Here is a 15,011-nt window from a genome sequence, read left to right on the forward strand (position 1 = left end):
GATGGAGTATAAGGTGTGGGGATTGGATGCTCGAGGGCATTCTAGACACAAAGAGAATAGTGTAAAGACCCTGTAATGAGAAGAAGTATGGAGTAATGGTGGAACTAAAAAAGCCACAGTGTGCTGGAATCCAGACAACAAGAAGAGTGGTCTGAAATGAGACCAGATTGGTCAAGGGGCCTGCCACGCAGGGTCTTCTAGGCCATGCTTAAGATTAGCTCTTCATCCAAAGAGCAATGTGAAACTCATAAAGGGTTTTATGCTCGTGTGTTTTGAAAAGATCACTTTGACTACACTATGGAAAACTGATAGGAAGAGAAGCTAGAGTCTATATAGGGAGCCTAGTCAAAATGTTCTTTCGATAGGTCAGTGATAATGGTGTCGTTATAAAAATATATAGGCTTGATAACAACATATCAAATCACTTAAGGGAAGACAAACTATTCCAAAAATGGTGTTGGCTCCCTACCCTCATCCTTACACCAAAACCAATTCTAAACACATGAGTGATTTAACTTTTATTAAATGAGGCCAAACATAGAAATAATCAACCATAGCGATTAATTTGAATAATGTCTACAAACTGACCTATGATTTTACTGGAATTTAGAACATGATAAAGGTGCCATTGTAAACCACAGACTATTTAATAAATGTCAAGATAACTGTCTATTATTTTGTTAAAAATTAAAGGATTATATACACATAAAGGACTGGAAGAATATTCATCAAATTGAGTAAGTGGTTAGCTCTGAGGAAGAGAATATAATCTTGGAGACAGACTTTAATTTGGTCAATTTTAAAACATTTTTTATAATGAATATGTACTCATGTATTAAGACTTTTAAAATACAGAAAAAATTTAACTTAAAAAAGTCTCAATGTATAACAAGATAATAGAATACATGTAGAAAGCATAAATCCAAGAAATGATAAAAAGAATCAATAATTTTGACAGCCAAAAATAATAAGTTTCTATAAAACCAAAAATATATCATAAAATAAAGCCAGAATATAAACTTGGAAAAACTCTTGCAGGGTTAATTTCCTTAATTTACGAAGAACTCTAAAAATCAACATGAAAATGGCAACCTAATAGAAAAATGAGCAAAGATCATGTTCATAGGAAAATACAGAGCCAATAAACAAGCACAAAATAGAAGAAATGCAAATCAAAATATCACTTTCATCTATCAGAGGACTGGTGAAAATTAATTTATCTAGTTAATTTGGATATACATATCCAAACAAGCATGCAAAATAATTGTGTGTGTAAAGATGCGCACTGTAACATTTTCTACAGGAGCAATTTTATAATACAAAGTAATTAAATATAGTATCAGTACATCCTATACAGTTGTTGAAAGAATGAGGCATATTTCTATGTAATGATTTGGAGAAATATCAAGTTATACTGAGATGAAATCAAAGTGCAGAACAGTCTGAACAAACCTACTCATCTAATATCTTCTAAGATCTGTTTGCCTGAGATAAGGGGAGGTGGGGGTTAGATGAAGTTGACCCACAGGCAACCTAAGATGAAAAGCCTACCTTTCCAGGAGTAGGAAATACCAATATAAAATGACTACTTCATGGTTTTATTTGAGGCCACTCTGTGCCCATACCATTTTTGAAAATTGATTAGCCTTCATGTTAGAATTATACATATCCAATACAAAAAACCCTGAAAATAAATATAATTCACTCTTATACATAAAGTTCACCTTTGAAAGCCTGTTTTCAACTGTCTTTTCAAATCGTCCATAAGGGGAAAAAAGGTTCAAACTGTGCTTGTGTGGATATAAGCAAATATCCACTTATAAATACTGGTCCTTCCTTCCTCCCTATTTCATGCCTCCCCAGGAACAATAAAATGTCGGATGAAATTAGAAGATATTTTACTAAACTGTTTAAAAATTAAATTCAAATACCAAAATGCCTAATCCCTATCCAGTTCTTAGCCTCTTAAAACACATAAATGCTAAGAGAAGTACAGCAGGTCCTCCAATAAAGCTGTTTCGTTGTAATGCTGAGGAAAAAAAAAAAAAATGATTCACGGCAGGGGCCACTGTCTATGTGGGGTCTGCACATTTTCCTCATGTCTGCATAAGTGTTCTCTAAGTACTCAGTTTCCTCCCACATCCCAAAGGTGTGCATGTGAAATGGCATGTCTTAACTGTCTCAGTCTGAATGAGTGTGTGTGAGTGTGTGGGGGGGGGGGCCGGGGGGCACCCTGAGATGGACAGGTGTTTTGTCCAGGGTAGGTTCCCGCCTTATACTCTAATCTGCCAGGAGAAAATCCAGCCACCTTCAACTCTGAACTAGAATAAGTGGGTGAGAAAATAATTATCGTCTTCATTAATCTTTTAAAATTAACCTTAAGTGTCTGTATAGCTCACATTTATTTCAATGTTTAATATTAGAAATGTTTTGGGTCTTTACTTAGAAGTTTGGTGTTTCTGTGACCAGAAATATGCCACAGGAACTTAAATGTTATTTATGCCAATTAGTCTGTGTTAAAACTGATTTTTTTGCATGTCATTTCATTTAAAGTCACAGTTTCCAAGAACCTTTCAGTAGCATTAACTGAGGACTTACAGTACTAGCAAACTGACTTTTATAAAGAAAGGGAGATTTGTGTTTATCACCCATAAAAATTGTAAAACACAGCTATTTTTAAATCTTTTTCATCCATTTGATTAAAGAAATTAGATTCTACCACTACCATCACCACCACCACCACCACCCCCACACTAAAAAATACCACAGCTTCTTAAGGGCAGGAACCTGTTTTAGTCACTACTCTGCAAACACTTCCTTCACTACCTAAGCCACAGAAATGAATATTTACTGAATTTTGTCAATGTTTATATTCATTGTATTTATATATGCCAGGAACATGTAAATCAACTTGAATTTTAAAGTATTATATATATCAGTTTTAATTAGCCTCCAGGAAAAAAAGAGAAAATGTATTTATAAATAGGACATTCCTCAACAGTGTTATGCTTCTATGGAACTTTCTTCATGTAAGCTTGAGCTGTTTTAAGTACTATTCAGTTAACAGTTTCCACTTAAAATTACTTGTTTTTTTTTTTTTAATAGAATGGAAGCAGTTCTCTTTTGGCTAGCACCTCAGAACAAATGTCAATGCACACTGGCACTAGAGCAAAAAACATAAGCAATCCTACCTCACATTTAAATCCCTTGGTGTCCAGAGACATTAAGAAGCTGTTCTATCCAGGGCAAGACAGACCAGGGTTACTAAATCAGAATCAGCCTAGAAGAATCATTTTACAAAGAGTAATTTAAAACAATACTTTTGCCTTTCATGTTTCAGAGGAGTTGTTCACCACCCCAACACATATCCCTAATGTGAGAACAATGTTAAATAACACCAAAGACATGGGCTTGACTTTGGAAACAAAAAATTTTACTGAGACTGGTTGCAAAAAGCCTGTTATAAAAATATGAATAATGCACTGAAAAAATTCAAAATAATCCAGAGGAGGAGGGAGAGGAGTAAATATAGGTATGATGAAATAGATTAAATAAAACTAGCCATCAGTTGATAATTATTGAAGTTCGGTGATAGGTACTGAGGAGTTCCTACACAAATTTACTTTTTTATATTTTGAAATTTTCCTTTATTGAATTTATAAATCAGTATTTTCCTATTATAATTAATATTTGTAAGAGCAATCTGACTCTATGCCTAAATTAAGCAACAGGTTATTGGTGGCTTTTTATGCAGCATAAAGGACAAAACAAGGGCACACATCTAAAGCTCTCAAATCATCCACTCCTAAACAACTCTTACCACAGAAAAGCAGTGAAATAGCAGTCTGTACGTTGGGAGGGCAAATAAAATTCCCCATAGCCCTCAGATCCAGGTCATTTCCTCCATCCACTACAACTAACAAACCTTTCCTGGTAGAGTTCAGCTGTGTGATAAGTCAGCTGCGTCATCCTCTTTCTGCATGTGCTGAACGAATTTTCCAGTACTGGTAACCAATTTCTTGTCTGCTGCTAGAACTTTAAACAGTCCTGCTCATAACGGGTGGGTTTAATTCACCTTTCAGGAGTCATTTAATTGCCTGCTTATAACTTTGGAAAAGGTGAAAAAATAGAGACCGTAGTTTCACTACAGTATATTTTCTAGAATTATGCCATGAAACTACATGCTTATATGTAGGGTTGATTCCTTGGAAAATAAACTTCTCAAACATGATTCTTAATTAGGCAAAACACTCTCGGTAGGAAACAGTAAAACAGCAAAGTTATCAGTGCTATATATTTTTATCAGATCATTTGGTATTAGTGGTATTCCCAGAAGTACACAGAGTTAAATGGAAAATGTCAACTTTCTCATTTCTCTCCCCAATTCTCCCCTCTTTTCCCAGAGATACTACAGTCAACAGTTCAGTGTGACTACTTCTAGGTCGTTTTATATGTATTTACACCCTTATAAATATATAGACACATATATCATTTCAATGGGTTTTATCATCTTATTCATGTTCTGCAACTTATACATGTTCTGTAACACAAAAGCCTTAGAGACCTTTCAATACACAGAGCTCTACTTCATTGTTTTTAATGGCTACATACTACTCCAAAACATAAACATACAATTTTAACATTCCTTTAATAGAGATTACTTATGGTCTTTCTGTTTTTTTGTTAACATAATGTTGCAACAAACGTCTTTGTGCCCATATTTCTGTAAGACAGATTACAAAAAGTGAAATCTCTAGGTCTTAAAGGCATTCACAGAGAAGGTAACTTTATAGTAGAGAAATCTAGCAAACACTACCTTAACCAAAAGATCGAGGTAAACATTAGTGATAAGTCATGTTGATACCATATACCTCTTGATATGATGTGATGAGAAAGGCACTTCACTTCTGTGGTGTTCTTCCCAAAAACAATGACACTAAGTCAAAACATGAGAAAAATAATCAAACCCAAATAGAGGGGAATTCTACAAAATATCTAACCAATACTCCTCAAAACTGCCATGGACATCAAAAACAGGGAAAACCTACAAAGATCAAAGACCAGAGGAGACAAAGTTAGACTAACGCTACTTCTAGGTGATCCTAGGAAAGTCCTTATAAATGATAAAAAGAAATAATTACTGATATTTTACTTGTTAGTAATACTGGGTAATGTACTATATATCCACAATCATCCAGTGTTCTCCAGAAATTTTTGGGATCACCCTCCCTGTAACTCTACCAAGAGGTTTGTAAATTACTTTTGATTTGAGGCAGAGCTAAGCATTTGTCCTTCTGCGCAAGCATTCAACCCCTTTATATTTTATTATTTGGAGTCTCTGGCCCCTGTTGCCCTGGCTCCAAAGTGGTCCCAACACACTCAGAATCAAGAAAAGACATCTGGATGCATACTATAGCTAGAATGGCAAGCAGAAAAAAGGTAGAGAGAAGAGAGGAATAAGATATAATATTACAACCTAATACATGAGAAATCAACTTTTCTTTCTAGAATTTTCTGAACATGCCAACCATAAAATGCATTTATGTATATTTGCATATCAAAACTTGAGTCACAAATAAATGAGGAAGGAATCAATAGTTCAATAAATGGTCCTAGGAAAACCTGCTAGCAATTAAGAAGGAAGACCCATCAGCAATTCTAGAAGAGAATTTAGGTGAATATTTACTTGACCTTCGTGTAAGAACTTTCTAAAGATAACAAACAATGGAAAACATGAACAAATTTACAACATAAGACTGTTTACATAGAAAAAAAATTTTTTAATCAAAAGAATTAGGGAATAAGCACATTCCACTAATATAGAGAGCAAAGACATCTTAACAGAGCATATGCAGATTCTTAAATAGACTGCATTTGAGATTACAAACTAAAACTTTTATGGCAATATGAATCCATAAGTTAAAAAATGTTCATGCCTTCTGAATAATTCCACTTCTAAGATTCTATTTAAAAAAAAAAACTAAGATGTACAAAGATGGTTATCATAGCTTTGTAATAGTGAAAAATCAGAACAATCTAAATATCTGGCTGAAAACAAATGTTTAAATTATGATACAAAGTATGAAGTATTATGCAGCCAAATGTTTCATTTTCCTTCATGACATGGGAAAATGATCACAACACAATGTTAAAGTACACGAAGCAGGATATAAAAATAAGCATAGTGCATGCACATAAGTTTAAAAAGCAAAGGAAAACACACACTAGGAAAAGCTGAAAGAAAACATACCAAAACTTTCACATCAGTTATCCCTCAGTGACATAATTTTACTTTTTACTTTGTGCATTTTTCAAATATTATATAATTATCATATATCAACTCTTATAATCAGGAAAAAAAAATTGGATACAGCAGCTAAATCCAGGAAAACTAACTCAGATTTTTCAATAAATAAATGGCAAAAAGTATATAAATAAAACTTTAAGAGATAGCAGGGATATGGTTACAGTTTCAGAGATTTAAGAGATATTAATCAAATGCCCTATATAGACCTTGTTTGAATCCTGATTCAAACAAACTAGGGAAAAGGACATTTATGGAAAAACCAGGAACTTTGAACATTGACTGGATTAAATGACATTTAGCAATTACTAATTTTTTTAACAGAACTACAATGTCAATTATCACATCTAAAAAGTCCTTATCTCTGAGAGAATCCGCTATTTTCAGTTAAAGAAATATAATGCCTGAGATCTAGCTGACAATAATCCTGCAAAGAGGGGAGGTACAGACAAAACAGCCATGCATTGAATAACTGTTGAAGCCAGTTGGTAGGTATACAGGGATTCGTTATACTATTCTACCTTTTAGTTCTAAAAATTTCAAACATACTTGTTTTTCTTACTACATTTTTATAGAAAAACACAAAACAAAAATCCCTCCACTTTCCCCTCAATGCAAACACAGGACTCTTCTAGGGAAAGCAGAGATAACCACAGCTGATTCAAGGTCAGAGGATGAAAACTATTTTTCTATTGTGATTTTAAGAAGGTGATTTATGATGAATGAAATCACCTTTTCAAATACCCAGCCAAATCTTTACAGTGATCTAGAGCAACATCAAAAATCTTTCCATTTAAAAAATAAAAAATAAAAACCCACAACAAGAGAGTAAAATACAAGTAACAATTTAGAATGTACGCAATTCGTTTATATAAAACACAATGAAATGGGGAACTCAGAAGAAGCATTTATCTATAAAGAATCAATTCTATCAATTAGAGCTCCAAAGTTATAAAACCAAGGAAGTGAATCGTATGCCAGAAACTGCTGGAACTGGCCCTAGGACATTCAGGGAGCCTATATTTGAGTTTGCTATTTTTAACCAAATTTCCAATATATCACAGAGGTAATTACCTCTAAAAAGAATATTTTTCTAGAAATAGCTTTCTGACCTCAAGTTTTTACACAGTAGCCAATTAGAAAACTGATCAAATGAAGACAGATATCCTAAAACTCTGGCTACCTTTCATTTTAACAGAGAGAACAAAATATTTGTCTATTAATTCCAGTATTACTATGATATTATACTCTATACCAATGTACTATAATAAGTTATTGGGATTACTTTTATCAGATGACCCAACATCTCACATACAAAACTTCTTTGCAACATATTAATTTGCTTTATTCTTTTATCAGAAACAGATCTCAAAGATATGTGTAAGTGAATCATAGTTTATTATTAACTTACTACTTTCACATCCTAACAACCACCCTTCTGACAAAATCAATTTAAAATGAGAAAAATAGGTTCGGATAAGCTAGCAATTTGACCATGATGACACATCTGGTATGAGACAGACCTTGGACAGGAAGTCACAATGTAAATTCCTGACTAGGACTCATTCCACATCTGTCGGATATGACCAACCATGCTAGCTACATCTGTTTCACCCCTATAAAGACAACTTTAGAGCAGTACAAAAATTAAGTAACTGTTGACTTTCTATTACTTTTTACTAATGGCATACTTTTCTCTCAAACTACATTTGCATCTCTGATGGGAAGTGGGCAAGGAAAGGATGCAGACTCAAACTCAAATCAATCAACTATTAATTGTTAAAAACTGTACTAAAGCAACACCTGGGGGAAGTTAAAGACATTTAAAAATTTTTAATGTTGAAATAAACCCCATTATCTACCCCAAATATCAAAATTCTCTGTGCTTAAGAGTTAAGGCTCCCTGAATTCTATCATGACATTTTTAAAAATTCGAATTAATAGCCAAACAATTATACTTACAAATTCCTTATAATATCCCCTAGACTGATACATTAAGGTAATCCTATATTATTCCATCTAGGTAGCTATTTATAAGATTAAAATATAATAAAAACCACCTCTGAAATTCTTATATTTTTACAGAATAACAAAAAGCTTAATACTGTGCCACTCTTTTAGAGAGCATACTATTCAAGAGGAAGAGACTAAAGCAAGCCAGAAAAAAATGACAACAAAATGTTTATTTTCTATGGGGCAGAAAGGGAATGCATAGAGGAAACAAGGTAAGCGTGACCAGGAGACCTATGCAAGATATCACTCTATAAAATCAGGTATAGATTAGAGCAAGGGTCTCCAAACCCTGGGCCACACCGACCAGTACTACTAGTCTGTAGCCTGTTAGGAACTAGGCTGCACAGCGGGAGGTGAGCAACAGGTGAGTGAGCAAAGCTTCATCAGTATGTACAGCTGCTCCCCTGTGGTAGCATCACCGCCTCAGCTCCACCTCAGATCATCAGACAGTAGATTCTCATTGGAACACTGGTCCCTGGTGCCAAAGAGGTTGGGGACCTCTGGATTAGAGGATGCAAAGTCTTCATTTACTCGTATTTAACAAATCACAACTTCACAAGTGGTACTATTAATACTTTGAGAATGCAGCAGTTCTCACTCACTCATTTAAAGAAGAAAGAACTGAGGCCCAGCGAGTTCCAGTGACTTCCCTTAAGTCAGGCAACAGAGATGGAATTCAAACCCACTTCTTCTCTCACTTCTCCTTTCCTGAAAAGGATATTGCTAACAAGTCCTCAGAGGACTAATTAATTAGCAGAAGAGTTCTGAGGATATAGAAGAAATAAAAAGTAGCCCTTACCTACTTGGCAATCAAGTTAATTATTAATTATAATTAATTCATATGATATAATTATGTGCCAATGTAATTAGCCAAAATAAATGTCACAGCTAAATGACTTCTGTGATAACCTCTCGGGACAAAGCTTGAACTCAATTTAAAACTATAAATTGTGCATTGCTTTTAAAATTAAATTCAACTCTTTGGAAACGTGTGTATTTTTCTGTTATTAACTTAAATTTTAAAAGCACTGCACCTGTAATACTTGTCAATGAATGCAGTCAAACAAAACCCAGCTTCATTCCATATTTTTACAAAGCTGAGACTCAATCTGTGCTTTGACCTAAATTTAGAAAATGAAAATTCAGTATGAAAATAAGCAAGAAGAAGGTAATTTTCTCCAAAACAAAAGCAAATGAAGTTTAAAATGTTGTAAACAAACTATAAACCCTACTATGCGCCTAAAAATTGGTTTTAATTTAAAAAAATAAACACGTTTCCAAAGACTTGAATTTAATTTTAAAAGCAATACACAATTTATAGTTTTAAAATTCAAACACGAAAGGTTAAAAAAAATAAAATAAAACTGCAAAAGTTAAAGGTACTCTCCTTAGAGGCAACCTCTATTAAAAACCTAAATGTAAATTTTCTAGGCATTGCAGGTATATGTATGCTATATATATTTGTTGAATTATGATTAAAATCACTACATTTCAAATAATTAAAATGTCTTAAATATGACTTGTTTTTTAATTAAACAGGTTGTTCTAATCTTCAGAGCTTGGGTTAACTATTTAAAGCCATAGTTCATCACAATATTTATAACAGTAAAAACAGGAAACTACATTCATGTCCAAAATTAAATCAGCTTATTCAAAATCTTATTAAATGTTAAAATCAAGTTTAGAAAGTTTCTAAGGCCACAGTAAAAAGCTCGTTAAGTTAAACAAACAAAAAAATTAGGATACAAGTTTATGTGGGTATTACATCTCACTTAAACCAAAGATGAATTAAAAAAAAAAAAGACCAGAAGGAAATACAAGCACAGAGATAACTTCTGAATGAGTGGATTATATTTTATTGTTGTTGTTTGCTCTGTATGTTACTATCCTTTGCAGCTTTGCTACAAGGATGTCTTGTATGTAAAAGGGGGGGATGCTATTAGAAATACATATCCAATTCAAGTTTAAATAGAACAAAACAATTCACGAAGATAGTTCTACCAGCATATTCTAACAGCTAAAACAAGTAGGTTTACTTAATATAACTCTCGTGATTCTGTAAGACAAAAAGACTAGTCAACATTGTTGTAGTATAAAGTACATGAGCTTTGGAACAATTGGGTTTGAATCCCAACAGTACTAGTGGCTTTACCTTGAGCAACTTACCTAACTAACCAGAGCCTGTTTCCTCCAATGTAAATTAGGCATAACAATATCTCAGTTGGAGCGCAGATGTGTCAGCTAAACATAAGTAGTAAATGCATTATTGATATTCAAGCAGATAATTGTTAATTTCAGAATCAAATTATTTTCAGCCTTCTTTCAAAATGGCTTTGAAAGTGCTTAAACTGTTCTTTACCTAACTGCAGTTTCTACTGATATGTGCCCAACTATAGAAACAACCATTCATTCATATGGTCAGTACATGTTCTGTGAGCCAGAACATGAATATGCATATAAACACATACCAAAAGAATACTTTTACTTATAAGCCTGTAGTATTAATTGCCTAAGAAGTTATACAATCTTAAAAAATCCTAATATAAATTACAGCGTAATAAAGAGTCAGGAGCACTTACTTTTCTGCAAAATCTTCATAACCCATATACAAATATATCGCTATTTGTCATCACCAATTTACACAATTTATTGTCTTGTATTGAGATTTTTGTTCGAAGTCTTATTAATTATGTGGGAAAAGATTATTATATATAATTCCTTTCAGCAATGTACTGTTTTTTACAAGTACAGAATAAAGTTGGGATTTTTCTTCTTTTATTTATTCTATCAACAAGCCTACTGATTGCTTCATTGGTAATCCCTGACCTCATGGCACCCCCACAATCGAAAAAAGTAGATAGCCACAGACAATTAAATATGGAAGGTAAAATGATGTCACACACAGCTATTTACATAAGCCCAAGGTGGGTTAAGATAGAACTCTGGTAAAGGTCATATGCGACCTGTACCTCTATAGACAAATAGTTAGGTTTAAAGACTCTGTAGAAAGAAAATAAAGACAACCTGTATTTCTCTGGGTTAAGTCCCTCTACAAAAAAAAAAAAATCAATGCATCAAATTTAACATTTTTTTCCTACTCATTTGGAAAGGGATCTTGTAGTGAGAAATTTATTCAGTTTATGAATGATCCAACGGTAGTTCAAATAGTAAAACACCCAAATCAATAGAGAAAATGTGGGAAAAATCCAAATGACTGTACAAGCACGCAGAAAGTGTTAGATGGGTTTTTGGTGCGTGGAATGCAAAGTAATGCACAGGAAGGAGGAAATACTCCAAATTTACTTTAAGCCTGGTAAACTGAGCACTCAATACAACAAAGCGAAAAGACCTAAGAGTTTGTTTCTTGAGGTCATCTCCCAGTCATGCAACTTCAGGTAAAAAGACCAACAAAACAATGGACTTCGTTAAGGATAGGATTAGAAATGAAGAGAAAATACTACTTTGCCCTTAACAAAAACCATGGCCTACCAAAACCAAAGTATTGTACTTTAGAGGCAACAGGGTATAGTGATTAAGAAAACAGATAGGTTCAAGTCCAACTTTCTGTCATTTACTTTGTCTCAGTTCTTTCCTTTGTACAATGGGAGTAGGAATACCTACATGTGAGTTGCTCTACAGTTAAATGAAAAACATGTAAAAACTTTTTAGTTCAGTACCTGACACATACAGTGTTCCCCAAAACAGTAGCTATCATTACCAATATAAAGAAGCAATCTCCCAGAGAAAAGTCATTCAAATATTAAGACATCCTTAAACTCCGATGTGCATTAAAATCACCTAAAGAACTTGCTGAAAATGCAGATTCCTGGGACCCATTCCTCCTAAGGATTAATTCTACAGGTCTAAAGTAAAATGTGGCCCAAACATCAAGAATTATTGAAGTAAGAGAATCAAGGCATTGTCCTATAAAAAGAAGCTGAAAACTAGCATTCTTCCATAGAAAGAATTGCTCTAAAACAGACAATACATTTAAGAGGAATACCCACGTAAGAGATGGTAATAGTTGGCAAAGGTGGTAGCAGTAGAGACGGTAAGAAGTGGACAAATCTAGAATATATATTGAACATTATAATTTAAAGCAAATCAAGAAAAAGAACTAAGTCACATAATGAGTAGTAAACACCTGGGACTAATTACCCAAGAGATACAGGATGAAAATCGAGATTTAAAGGTTTTAGGTAAGTCTGTGATTAACAAAAACCCAAATGGGTTATGAACACATTTAGGATACTTTGTAGTGTACTCATTCTTTGAAGTTGAGGTGAAGGGGACGTTTCCTTCTCTTTTGGCATCAGCCATAAAGCACTGGCCTATAGAGGCAAACATCCAAGACCCAATGTTAATGTAGCATATTGAGTGTGATTCATAAAGTAAAATCTTTCAGGACCTTACTGCTGCAGGCCTGGACAGCTGGTCAGCATTGGGAGCATAATGTAGCTATGGAATAGAACTAAACCTCTACCTAAATCGAATCACTAAAATTAGCAAAAACTTTTTTAACTTCCATGTTGTCAATTCAGTCTATTCTGTGTCTGCTCTCCCAAGAGTTAAATAAGTGAAGCTTTACTTTGCCATGCAATGAATATTAATTTCTTAAATATTATAATATCATCATAGCTATTTGGGAGGAAATTGTTTAAAACCACAATTTTTATTGATTGGCAAAAAGTATTCCCTTAAAGTTAAGGTCCAAAAGTCCATATCTGAAAAAACAGGTTACAGAAAAGCATATGTAGTATGATGCCATTTTTGTATAAAAATCCATAAATGCAAAAAGAAGTCTGGAAGGATATAAACTGCTGCTAACACTTTGGTGATCTCTGAATGGCAAGAATATTGATTTATGTTCTTCCTTTTTGCTTATCTGCTTTAATCAACATTTCCCCCCAAATATCACAAATTATTTTGTATAAACAAAAATATTCAGTTATAGATTAGCATAAAAGGTAAAAAAAAATAAAAAAAGAACTTGAAGAATACAATTTCATTTGTCTAAATCGGTAGGACTCCAACTGTGGGATTAAGAAAAAAAAGCTCAACTGCCCACAAAGAAGAAACATGTTCCACACAAGAACAAAACTTTCAAGGGGGTAGTCTAAATTCATAAGAACTGGATTTGATAAAGAACAATCAATTAGCACATACTTCTGTTTTTCTTTCTTGCCGCTTACCAAAGAAACACCTCAATAAATGAATTCTCTGGGGGAAAAAAAATGTTCTTTTTAAAAACCAAGTTAGGACAAAAAGGAGGTTGGGTCTTCAGATTTCCTTAGTGCCTTCGAGGGACGCAAAGCGTAGCAGGCCTCAGAACGGGCTATCGCCTGTCACTTGAGGCAGAAGGGACAGAAGCTTTGGGCAACCTCCACAGAACTGGGCAGCGAGAATGCTTCCCAACGGTCTCAAGACTAAAACACCTGAAAGGTAGGTCTACATGGTCTCAAGTTACTATAGGCAGAGCTGCCAACGATTTCCGACAACATACAAAAACAAAAGTCTCTCTTCAATAAACACTGGTATTACGTACGTGCTTAGGGTTCATCCAACACACTTGACGCAAATCCAAGACATTTTTGCATTAAGGCCCCATCTTCGATTTTGCAAAGTAGGACAACTGAAAATATCCTATTGACTCTCTACAGCTAACAAACGTCATCTTGGCTAAAATCCTAACACACATAGAAACAGCTAGTTTGGAAAACTTTGGCTTTAAACGGTAGCATGGGACTTCAGGAACTCTGGTAACCAGTTTATCGCACGTTTCCTGTTCCAATAAAGGGTGCTTCCTCTTTACTGTCAGTTCAACTTGCTCAACAAATAGAAAAAAAGGGAATTCTCTAAATTCGCAGCATAATAAAAGATAAAAAGCTCCCGCTTTCTGGATGGCAACTTTCCTTTCTTGTCAATCACAAAGGACGCATCCTAGCAACTTCATCAAACCTGGCAAGAGCTGACGGACAGAGGTAAATGACAGAGTGTGGATTTCAGGATTTGTGGGTTTCTCCTTCCAGCTACGACTGTTTCTTCTTTTTTACTCCATTATAGCCTCCACCCGTGTTAACTGTCTTACCCTAAAAATAGAACTACCCCGGGCTACTGTCCACTTTCCTGCCAAGCCCCGACTCTGGTTTCCTGCAGAGAAAGCCCAATTGCAGGCTCTCTACCTCGCTCTTCGCCGGAGGAAGTAGGCCAGGCAGCAGCAGGCTTCCCCCCGTGCAGTCGCCAGACAGCCCAACCGGGTAACCGCCGAACCCAAAGAGCAGCCCCGCTCTGCCGCAGCCGCCGCAATCCCCGAGAGCCTGAGGAGCCCCAGGAAAAACCGGGGTGAGGGCAAGGTGGGCCGGTAAACGGCCGTAGGAGGGGAAGACACTCACCCGCCCATACAACAACCGACGGGGCGGACAGGATAGGGGTCGAGACAAAGGCTCGGCAGAAAAACCGCCTGGAGCTTCCGGAAAGCTGCAGGTGCTTGGATCGCCGCTGCTGCTCCTGGCCACCGGCTTCCTCCCCCTTGTTTTGGTTCGACTGACCACGTCACTGAGCCACGAGACCCGGATCTTCCCGCTTGCGCGGGCGACAACGCAACAGATGGCAGCGGCCTGAGACCCCAGCGGCTGGTCTGCGGCGCATGCGCAAGCTCTGCGCCTGCCCACTGTGTCCGGGTAGGCGGGACGAG

The 15,011-nt window shown here is 35.3% G+C and overlaps 1 protein-coding gene across 2 annotated transcripts in view; it reads right to left on the bottom strand.

Moving 5' to 3' along the window:
* The window catches only part of SMIM14 (small integral membrane protein 14), a 64,527-nt gene extending 49,551 nt beyond the window's left edge, over window positions 1-14,976 (bottom strand). Inside the window, exon 1 of one of the 2 annotated variants that reach the window (XM_025040272.1) lies at window positions 14,710-14,976. The gene's annotated coding sequence lies outside the window, so the exon portion shown is untranslated. The remainder of the gene's footprint in view (window positions 1-14,709) is intronic. The other variant, XM_006922445.3, reaches the window with a different exon arrangement.
* Window positions 14,977-15,011: the final 35 nt, after the last annotated feature.

This window comes from Pteropus alecto, unplaced genomic scaffold, assembly GCF_000325575.1.
Source record: "Pteropus alecto unplaced genomic scaffold, ASM32557v1 scaffold57, whole genome shotgun sequence".
Lineage (NCBI taxonomy): Eukaryota > Metazoa > Chordata > Mammalia > Chiroptera > Pteropodidae > Pteropus > Pteropus alecto.